This window comes from Hylaeus anthracinus, unplaced genomic scaffold (assembly GCF_026225885.1).
Source record: "Hylaeus anthracinus isolate JK02 unplaced genomic scaffold, UHH_iyHylAnth1.0_haploid 12001, whole genome shotgun sequence".
NCBI lineage: Eukaryota > Metazoa > Arthropoda > Insecta > Hymenoptera > Colletidae > Hylaeus > Hylaeus anthracinus.
This window is the reverse complement of record NW_026534348.1, coordinates 22,859,795-22,871,094: the sequence shown is the minus strand read 5'-3', so window position 1 is coordinate 22,871,094 and position 11,300 is coordinate 22,859,795. Positions and strand designations below refer to the sequence as shown.

Sequence of the window (11,300 nt, the reverse complement as noted above, 5' to 3'; positions counted from 1 at the left end):
TATATACACAGAATGTGTTCCACAGGTTCCGACTATTACATATTCTTTTGGAAGAAACTGAGCAAATTTACTAAAACCAATTTTTATAGATGGATTTTGTTCTTTAAAAAACAAAAAACGACAAAACTCACAATTTTTTAGCATTAACCCTTCAGCACCGGGCCTGGGTCATCTTTCCGTCGTTTTTCGAAGTCCTATTCCTCTGTGATCGAGAGTGTCGAGCCATGTGTTTACATTGTAACTCCATCTGTAGTAATCAGCTCTCCCCACTATTCTAACTGTTAGCGACAGAAATGTTTCGAACTTTATTGCAAAAGAAGTAGTTTTCGGGAGAAAATATTAACAAAAACAATTGGTTACGAGGCATTATTAATATGATTATAGTGTTTGCATATAAAAATTTGATTTTAAGCCTTCTTTTGTAGCGCGTATGGACTTGGATTTCGATGCCTGAATAGTGACCCGGCTTCGTCGTTCATGCGACCGCCCGGTGTCCGAGGGTTAAATTGTAAATAACAAGAAAACGGAACTAATTCTGTGTAATAATCATTTTATTTTATAACAATTCCCCATATTCCAAAATAATTTTATTGTAAAAATTAAATACAAGTATAACATAGTTTTATAAATATGTTGCTTATTTCCCATTATTAAATTTATATTTAGAGATACAATATACAGATAACAATATACAGACGATATAGAGTTCTCTCGCAATGCGAATAGTAAAACGCTACAAGGTTCGGGCCGATATATCGGCTCTGGCACTTCTCGCCAGTGCAGCAAAGGCCGATATATCGGCCCCCAGCACTGAAAGAGTTAAAAGAAAAATATATGACCGCGGGCATTTTTTAAACTTACTACGGTACTGAACCATACTGAAAAGCGTCTTTAGACAACTGGCACAACACCGCAAAGGAGACGACAGCAGCGCTGCAGTGGACAGCGCGAAAGCGAAGCAGCCATATTGTCATACAAATTTTTTGCCAGCAATCTAGTAGTTCTCCTACTTTCCGTTGGTGTCGCCAGCTTACTATATAGTAGTTCACCTCCACTCCGTTAGTGGCGCTAGTTTACCTTCTGCACCCTTAAACTAGCTGTAAAAGATAAATTAATGAAACCACAAAGTATCAGGTTCATCCATATTAAATCTATTGTTTTATAGACAAAAAATACTTACATACCTGAATTTCTACTTCTGTGAACCCAAATAAGGTTAAGCACACAAAATCAACAACAAGCTGCTGCGAGAAATTTCATCGAACAGTTTTACCAGAGATGGGCAAAACTCTAGGCTTCGAATAAATCTGAAGTTTGCCGATGTGTTTCTCTCGTTTCTTCCTCTGGGAAATGTTCGAAAGAGGAAAAGAGACAAACATATCGGCAGACTTCAGATTTATTGGAATCCTAGGGTTTTGCCCATCACTGAGTCTTACATATGTTACGCTATCACGTGAACTTAGCTTCATGGCATGTAGCCCCACACCGCGGAATAGCTTAAACACTACCGCATGTAGTATATATTTATATTCAAATTAGTAGCGGAATTCAAATGGATTAACGCATTGAATCAACGAACCGCTACGTACATTGTTAAAACATTCAACGTGGGTGATCAAGCGTGGGAAAGCCAAAAGTCAGGAGAGAAAAGGGAACGTTCGCTGAAAATACTTCATAGATTCATTATAGGTCGTGTCGAATAGCCTTTTCCGTTGGAATGCATTTCTTTAGAATTCGAGTCGAGTTAGCTTTTGTTCCAGCTCGTAAGATCCTTGAAAATAACAAACTCGCGCTGTACCTCGGTTCGCGTTTCCGGCAAATTCTTCAAGAGGGTAATGAATTTACTTAAGAGTTGCTGTGTTTCGCTGGCGCTTTTTCTCTCTCTTTAGACCTTCGCGCTTTCCCTTTTCACATGTACCCCTGCACAAACATGACCGCGCGACTCCCACCTCCACCCGACTCGGGCGTGGATTCGAGATCGATGAAGATCACCGATAGAAAGAGTAGGGCGCAACCCCCGATTGAACCAGGACAACCCGAAGGGAGGATCGGGAATCTTCCAGGAGAAGGGAGAGAAGCAGCAGATCGAGCGAAGATTTTTCCAGAGTGTCCAATCATAATCGAACCTCCGGTAACGAACTACGAAACGATTTAAACCAAACAAGTTGACTGCATAAACGTCTTTACTTTTTTCATAAAAGTATTTCGAATTTTATTTTACGCGCTTCTCCGGGCAGACCAAATTCCCTATCACCACACGACGCGTTCCGCAACATATTTTTGGTGACAGCGGTGGGATTATTCAAATAAATTCGATTCACAAATGTAGTTGGAGTGATTGTGACGGATTTTTGAATTTTCTAAATAACTGCCGGGTCGCGAGTGCGCGCTTTAATAACAATCGAAGGTTTTACGAACTATTCTATTGAACATTTGCAATATAAAGTGGACATCAGAATCAGTGCATCCTCTCCCTCTTGGGTTTTCGCACGGTTTCCCCAAGAGCAAGGGTACATACCGGAGACGGGTGATCATCGCTGAACGAGACACGAGGGAGACTTCACGCAACAGGGGCATCGTCGACCTCGAGACCCAAAGGACTTTCCTTGTCCAGGACGGAGACCAGCCAGCTCAAGGTCCGACGACGACCAAAATTGGAGCAACTGCTGTGAAGAGAAGCGAACACGCGAGCGTTAAAACGACCTTATAGTAGACCTTAGCCAATCGTCAACAAAATTTGTATGTCCAGACTGTTAAAAATGATTTTGTTACAATCTTTATTAGTTGCCAGGCCAAAATGCCGCCATTCTTGAAAAAATTAATAAAGACCAAGAAGTGCCTGCCACTGCGTGGTGGTGTCGAGTTTTTTTATAGAGGACATAACAGTAGAATCCCCCAGCGTAGGATCTTCCTCTTCTTCTGTTGATAATATACCTCGAATAAGCGAGTCTTTCGTGATTTCTGATCTGCCTGCGCTGCAAAGGTGCAATACATCAGACGGCGAGCCTACTCCTCCCGACAGTCTAAGCAATAGTACACTCACGACATCGCCCGAGCCCGTATCTTTTAACGTAGTATTTTCGAGCACTTATCCGCTTCAATCCCAATTGAATGATTTCATTCTAACTCAAATGCGACCCTCGCAGCAAACCGCTCCACGTAACCTAATTAATAATGCAATTTCAATGCCGATCGAACTCCCGAGAACCGCGCAGCATATTTCGTATAATCAAATAGTAAATATAATACCTCATTTTGAGGGAAAATCATCTGAAGTAGGAAATTTCATTGCTCAATGTAGACTTGCCGATTCTATGGTAGGAGCTGAACATAAAGATTATTTGCTTACTGTAGCACGAGGTCGAATACAATATCGCGTTTATGACAGCATAGTAGGCGAGGATAGGCAGGAAAATATTGAAGAATTGATTGCCTTAATAAAATCCGCGTATGCTCAACATTTTGATCTAAGCGCTGTTCAGGACGAATTAAAGGCTATTCAACGTTTCGACCGCAAGACAATAAATGAATTCGGACTTAGAGTACAGAACATATTAAATTTTGGTGTTCGAGAAGCACACGAAAATTACAATTCCGAGCAATTTGTAGGGATTAGAGCTATTCTTATCGAAAACGCGATACAGGGATTTTTAAGAGGGCTACGTAATTATATTATTGCAGGAATAGCTTCGAGAGACGATATAAAAGATTTGAGATCGGTCATTGCCCTAGCTTCTAAAATAGAACGCAATATAGATCCCATAGAACCACCGAAAAACAAAACCCCTTTCTACGTTAACCCTAGAATTTTATCCACGGAAATGCACGAGTTTAAATGTTTCATTTGCGAGAAATCCGGCCATATCGCTGCAACCTGTCGATCGGGACCGAACCATCAATTCAATGGGTCAAATAATAGCTATACCGTTAGACGTCGAAAATGCGGGAAAGCAGGTCATACGGATAAGCAGTGTCGTCGAAACGATAATGTCCGCGCCAGACAGAATCCGCGACCTCTAATACCGTTAACCTCCGAAAACAGTGGGAATAATCCTTTAAACTCCAGAGGGGCTCCGCTGCTAGGCGCGATACGGAGAGAACCCCTAATTTCCCGCGCCGAATCCACTGCGTCTGCTATGAAACCGGTTTAAATAGCGTCGTGCAATCACCAGCTACTTTCTTAACACACGACTATTTTCACCAGGGCTTCGCTGAATTTTTAGTAGACACAGGTTCACAGCTTAACCTAATAAAATAAAGCGAATTAAAATCTGATATACCAGTTGATATTGAAATAATTTATCATCTAACCGGCATTGGTTCAGGAACAGTCCAAACGCGAGGCGAAGTAATCATCTTCATTTGCAACACCCCCATACATTTTCAACTGGTCGATAACGACTTTCCAATTAAGGAAGTCGGAATTTTAGGAGTCGCGTTCCGACAAAAACAACAGGCAACCCTTAAATTTAAAGAAAATTTTCCATGTATTCTGTCTTTCGAAAAAAAGAATTTGTTCGCGTCCACCTTTTCATCACACGTCTTACCCCCGCGAACGAAAGTTTTGATCTCGGTCTCCGCCGGGAATAATAATCAGTTGAGCTACGTTACACGGATTGATGCTGGACCTGGCATTTTCGTAGGTGATATTCTGGCCAGCCAACAAAATGGCCTGGTCAAACTATACGCAATTAATACAACTTGCAACCACGTTACTATTACAATTCCCCCTGTCGATCTAGAGGAATTTGATTCGCGACCTCCTGCACTCCGTTCTTCTCGTACAGGAAATCCGGCCGCAGACAAATCGGAGGATCACGCTCGAAGGCTCAGTGAAATTCTTAGGTTTCTTGAATTAGGTCACCTTCATGAATCCATAAAAAGTAGTATTTTAGAAATCATCAACGAGTTTCCGTATCAGTTCCATTTACCTAGTGATAGATGAAAGGCAGGTAATGTTCCCCATCATGCCATTAACACAACTGACAAATTACCTATAAACACGAAGCAATATAGATTTCCGCCGGTCCACAAAAACGAGATAGAAACCCAAGTAAATTCACTAATTGAGAGCGAAATAATTCAGCCATCGTTGTCCCCTTATAATTCTCCTTTATGGATTGTCCCCAAAAAACCCGATTCATCTGAGAAGCCTTGATGGCGCATGGTTATTGACTATCGCAGGTTAAACGAAAAAACCGTGGCGGATGCCTACCCCCTTCCTAATATTACGGAAATGTTAGATCAGTTAGGCGAAGCTAAGTACTTCAGTACGTTAGATCTAGCATCCGGATTTCATCAAACTCCCGTAGATCCTGCATCTAAGCCCAAAACGGCTTTTTCGATTCCTCATGGCCACTTTGAGTTCAATCGGATGGCATTTGGTTTGAAGAATGTCCCTGCTACTTTTCAACGGATCATGGATCTGGCATTATCCGAATTGCAAGGCACAGAGTTATTTGTTTATATGGACGATATAGTTATTTACGCGTCCTCCCTTTCAGAACACGCACGCAAATTAAGGGCCCTTTTGGCACGTTTGCAAAACCCTGGTCTAACTTTACAACCAGAAAAGTGCCATTTCTTACAGAAAGAAATTGCGTACTTAGGGCATAAAATTACTAGTGAGGGAGTGAAACCTGACCCAGACAAAATTCGAGCTGTAAAAAACTTCCCAATATCGAAAACTCGGAAAAACATCAAGCAATTCTTAAGCCTTGTAGGTTATTATCGGTGTTTTATACCCAATATGGCTAAAATTGCAAAACCGCTAAAAAAGCTCTTAAAGAAAGACGTACCTTTTCGTTGAACCGCGGATGTCCAAACTTCTTTCGAAATTTTAAGAGACGGTATTTGTTCGGAACTCCTGCTGCAATTTCCCAACTTTTCACAACCATTTCTCGTTATCATCGACGCCTCCGACTTTGCGGTAGGTGCCATTTTGAGCCAGGGACCAGTAGGAAAGGATCTCCCTATCGCATACGCCTCTAGAACCTTGAACGAGGCTGAAATAAATTATTCTACCATAGAAAAGGAACTTCTGGCGGTCTTATTCGGAGTAGAACATTTCCGACCTTACCTGTACGGCCGACAATTTACATTAGTCACTGACCACCGACCTCTAGTATGGCTACATAATGTCAAAGATCCCACTTCTAAAATAATGAGATGGCGAATCAAGTTAAATGAATATGATTATAACATAATATACAAGCCTGGAAAAGTTAATGCAAACGCCGACGCACTTTCGCGCAATCCCGCTGGTCCCGCGGCAAATCCCAATTCTCAATTGCCACCTGCCCAACCCGACACGGATTCCAATCCTGATCCGAGGTGTCTGGAAAGGGTGCTCGTCTGCGCAGTCAAAGCACCAGTTGTAGACTCCGAAATGGACGGGATAGATGAAGTATCATGCGCCGAAAATGATAGTCTTATCGCCTCTGTGTTCCTAGCGCGCAGGAAAACAGTGGTAAAATTAAACGAGATCACCAATAGAGTCCGAGAAATATCCGAAAAGTCATTTACATTAGTGAACAGTTCGCGAGAATTGCATAAAGGAAATCCCCAATTGAGCACCCCAGAGTCTCATTGACTCAGTTCATCGTTGGCTAACGGGTGTATAATCCGAACCCCAGGAATCCGCTTCGTGGGCTGTGAGAGGGAATCTGTGCTCGATGTGCATCTTGTGTCGTCTCAGGGGAGAGGGGCGCCCCGTGTGAAAATCCCATCCGGTCAAAGGAACCGGGTAGAAGGCTGCCTCGATCAAGGGAATCGAGGTTGGCACAGGGATAAATCCCATCCGGTCAAGGGAACCGGGTGGAAGGCCACCTCGGTCAAGGGAATCGAGGTTGGCAGGGGAAAGTGTGAATGTTAGCGACCAAGACTGCACAGGGGAATCCAGTAGAGTAACCTCGCCGGGAAATTCTGTAAATTTTAAAGAACCACTAGTACAAAACATTAATAATGAAAATAGAATAAATATTGGAAAAAGAATTTTGCTTACTAACTTCGACGTAAATAGATCAACGGCATCTTCTCCCTTATCCCCCACCATATTTCACAAAAAGGATCACCTCTTCGTACAGCGAGATAATCTCGCCCACTTTACCTCCTTAAATCGCAGGGACACCTCTCAAACTACTGAGGGCTTACTAGGCCAAATTGAATTTTCAATGGGGCAGATACAGCAATACCAGGCCAATGTTGGTGATGCTATGGCTTTCCCAAACGACAAATATTCCATTTAATTCTTAAGACCGAACCCCAAGACGAATTTAACCTTGATCATATCAAATCTTCGTTAAAATCACTTAAAGTCCTTTTAGACTCTTTGCATTCGAAAACCTTCAGCATATTAATAGACTCGGATAGGTTCAATTCTTCCGAACAAAACAACATATTGGATCTGCTTAGGGAGATTTTTAATGATCCACTATATGTAATTACAATGTGCAGTAAAGAGATTATAATTCCGCTCAAGACGAGACGCCCCCAAATCATTAAGGAACATCATGAATCGGTAATTGGAGGCCACCGAAGCTCCTTTAAACTTCGTCAGCTTATCCAAGAACGTTTCTATTGGCCAGGCATGGCAAAAGAAATCGTTGAATTTGTTCGATCCTGTCCCACCTGTCAAACAAACAAAAATTACACTTTTAAAACTAAACAACCGATGCAGATCACGGATACTCCCAAACGCGCTTTTGAAAAGATACAAATGGATATAGTCGGACCCTTACCCGTAACTAGTAAAGGAAATCAGTATTTACTCACCCTACAGGATAATCTCACTAAATATTCAGATGCAATTCCATTACGTTAGTATAGACACAGCAACTGTTGTATATGCTCTTGCTGGCCAGTTCATCAGTAGATTTGGCTGTCCAAGAGTTATTCACACTGACCAAGGAAGGAATTTCATCAGCCAAACCATGAAAAATTTCTGCAAAATTTTTAAAATTCAAAGAATGACATCCACTGCTTTCCACCCACAATCTCTAGACTCACTCGAAAGAGCACATCGTGTTTTTATTAATTACCTTAAGCATTATTGTACAAAAACAGGTTGGGATGATTGGATAAGATTTTGCATTTTTTCCTATAATACCTCAGTACATGAGGCCACAGGTTTTACTCCCCACGAGTTAATTTTTAGTGTAAAGGCTAACATACCCTCGCAATTCTTGATAGGGCAAACGCCTCGAACGTTTGCACAGCATCTCGATGAGCTCATTACAAAGATCACCACCACTCATACAACGGCGGCACAGAACCTAGTAAAGGCCAAACACAGAAGTAAAGCTTACTACGACCAAACATTGAAACCATGTAAATTTAATGTAAATAACATTGTATACTTACTCAAGGAACCAAAAACCTCAAAATTTGATTGCGATTGGCGAGGCCCCTTGTAACGAAACATTCGTTACGTGGCCGCGCGGGGACAAGTACGCACGTCGGCCGACAGGCGGCGAGCGAAAACAGGCGGTCGCTCTTACAGTACCCCCTGACGCGGCTGAGATAATCAGTCTTACCTGGTCTTGTAATCCGAAGACAACTTAATTTTTGCGAGCGCTTGGAGATTGCCCACGCTCAAAAGAATAAGTACAGACTAAGCCTACCAACCCGTGTCTGCCTATTCCTCTGCATCTCTCTCGGTTGTACGGAGAGTGCCTGTGACCGAGTGGAGTGTGTAGAGCGATAACCTTCTGACCGTCCTGACTATCTGCGTACCGCGCCTTGGGTGTACGGAGAGTGCCCGTGCCCAAGTGTACAGTAACGCGATTCCGTCATCCTGTACACTGTACTTCCCCCGCCACAAGTGTTTGGAGACTGCCCGAACCTGTGCGGAGGAGTGCACGGTACGACCCCCACTCGTCCCGCCGTCAGAGTGCTCGCTCGGGTGTATGGAGATTGCCCGTGCCCGAGTGCAGCAGTACCGAACCAGTCCGTAATAACCCCTCCCTTCACAGGCGTTCGGAGAGTGCCTGAGCTTGTTGGAGAGAATACACTCCTCGTTCCTCGTCCGTCCGCGATCGCATCGCTGCACTCGTGTTTCCCCACCAGCGTGCACTCGACGTCGACGATCAGAGATTGCCCGAGTCGACGCGAGGAACTCCACTGACCGTCCCCGCCCCGCTGTCACCGCTCTACGGGTCAAGACCAGTACCGCGGTTGTAGATATACCATAGTTCATAGTTAATAAGTACTTAGCAATAATCAATCATAGTCATAACCCGTGTATATATATCTAGTTCTGACTCTAGCGTAAGCTGAAAAATAAAACATATTTATTACAGCAACCCAGCGAACATTTATTCTCCACCTAAATCCCGAACCCGGCGTACCGATTGAGCTCGGCACTCCCATCGAGTAACTGTCACACCCTACAAAATAAACCGAATGTTTGACGACCTAACCGCGGAAGTAGCATTAGGAAAAAATAAATTTAAAATAGTTCATACAAATAAACTTAAATTAGCACACATAAAATTAGACTAATGTATAAGGATTATTCGGACCATCTGTATTATTTATATTCAACACACCCTTAGTATGTACTCGTATTATGTACTGCCTTTATCTTTAATATCTTGTTAATTATATGTCCGTCATACAATGTATATCAAAACTCATCGAACTTTTCATTGCGGGTCAGTAAGTAAATTCTGAACCATGCGTGCGTTACCGCTTATATTTACCATAAGTACCGTTGTACTTACTTTGTATATATCGATCAAAATCCGAATTGCCTCAGGGCAATACAGAATATCATGGTTCATTGTTCAACTAATAAAATAATTTTTTAGAACAAAAATTTAACCGACTTCGAAAAAGGTGCAGTGAAAAGTATGAAATAAGTTATAGTCAATTTATATGAATACGCACTGGCTCTAGATATAATTGCTTAAAAATAATTTTTTGGAAACAAAATTTAACCGACTTCAAAAAAGGTACAGTGAAAAGTATGAAATTATTTCTAGTTAATTTATATGAATACGCACTAGCTCTAGATATAATTGCTTAAAAGTATGGGAAAATGCAGTGAAAAGTGTGAAATAATTTCTATTTAAACTGCACTGTTATTCACCATCGTTTGGTGAATTTGGTTAAATTATTAAATACATCATATTAAATGCAATGCACCTTTTTCGGAGGCGGCGCAGATGTAAAAATTTTTTAATTCCGGTTTGGGTTAGCTTTTGGTAGAGGCGGCAATATTGAATGCTGTCAATGTATACATGTTTATTGTCTATGAGGAATTAATAGTTAATGTATATAGTATGTACACGGAAATATAGTGTGAGTAGATTTGAGGCTTTTTTGGAGGGGAGTGGCGGCCATATTGATTACTGCTAATGTATAAACTCTCCACATGGAAATACTGTTTGAATAGGTTTGGGATAGTATTTGGTGAGGGTGGCGATATTGAATAGTGTTAATGAATATGATGTCTAAAGCGGATATAGTAATAGCAATAATTAATGTCATATTTTTTGTTCCTCGAACAGATAGTTAAACCAAGTTTGATAACATTTAATTTTGGGGATAGCTGAGACGATGCTGAACTACGATTTTGTTTGCAAAAATTTCGAATGCTGTCGAATATTAATGAAAACGAAGCACTATCCGCAAAGGAAATTGTGGTTCAGAATTGTCTCAGCTAGCCCACATTTCCGGTTCTTACACTAATCGAAAGTCACTCTGTATACTCTACCCATGGAAATACTGTCTGAATAGGTTTGGGATAGTATTTGATGGCGGCGGCGATATTGAATAGTGTTAATGAATATGATGTCAAAGTGGATGTAATGATAGCAATAAATAAAGACCATATTTTTTGTTTCTCCGACAGAACGTTAAATCAAGTTTAGCAATTTTTAATATACTTAATTCTAAATTGTGACCGAAAAAGGTGCATTGCATTTAATATGATGTATTTAATAATTTAATCAAATTCATCAAACAATGATGAATAACAGTGCTGTTTAAATAGAAATTATTTCACACTTTTCACTGCATTTTCCCATACTTTTAAGCAATTATATCTAGAGCTAGTGCGTATTCATATAAATTAACTAGAAATTATTTCATACTTTTCACTGTATCCTTTTTGAAGTCGGTTAAATTTTTTTTCCAAAAAATTATTTTATTGGAAAATGCATTTGGAAGCAGTAACCCCACCGAAATAGCGCTCGAATACACACAGGACATACCAGCACTAATCAAAATGCTCTTTGAAATCTATCCTCTTGTTACGTATACAGAAACTCTCCGTTTTTTAGAAGCTCGCGTGCATT

At 41.2% G+C, this 11,300-nt stretch overlaps 2 long non-coding RNA genes across 2 annotated transcripts; both read right to left on the bottom strand.

The window, feature by feature from the left end:
• Positions 1 to 2,953: 2,953 nt before the first annotated feature.
• LOC128891308 (uncharacterized) lies at positions 2,954 to 3,488 on the bottom strand. The gene is made up of 3 exons (XR_008460792.1): positions 3,250 to 3,488; positions 3,044 to 3,164; positions 2,954 to 2,975 (listed from the first exon to the last, which is right to left on the bottom strand). It is a non-coding gene; the product is annotated as an uncharacterized LOC128891308 (long non-coding RNA).
• Positions 3,489 to 7,304: 3,816 nt separating this feature from the next.
• LOC128891302 (uncharacterized) lies at positions 7,305 to 9,571 on the bottom strand. Its single transcript, XR_008460786.1, has 5 exons — positions 9,465 to 9,571; positions 8,362 to 8,407; positions 8,040 to 8,273; positions 7,774 to 7,942; positions 7,305 to 7,629 (listed from the first exon to the last, which is right to left on the bottom strand). It is a non-coding gene; the product is annotated as an uncharacterized LOC128891302 (long non-coding RNA).
• Between the last annotated feature and the right edge of the window lie 1,729 nt (positions 9,572 to 11,300).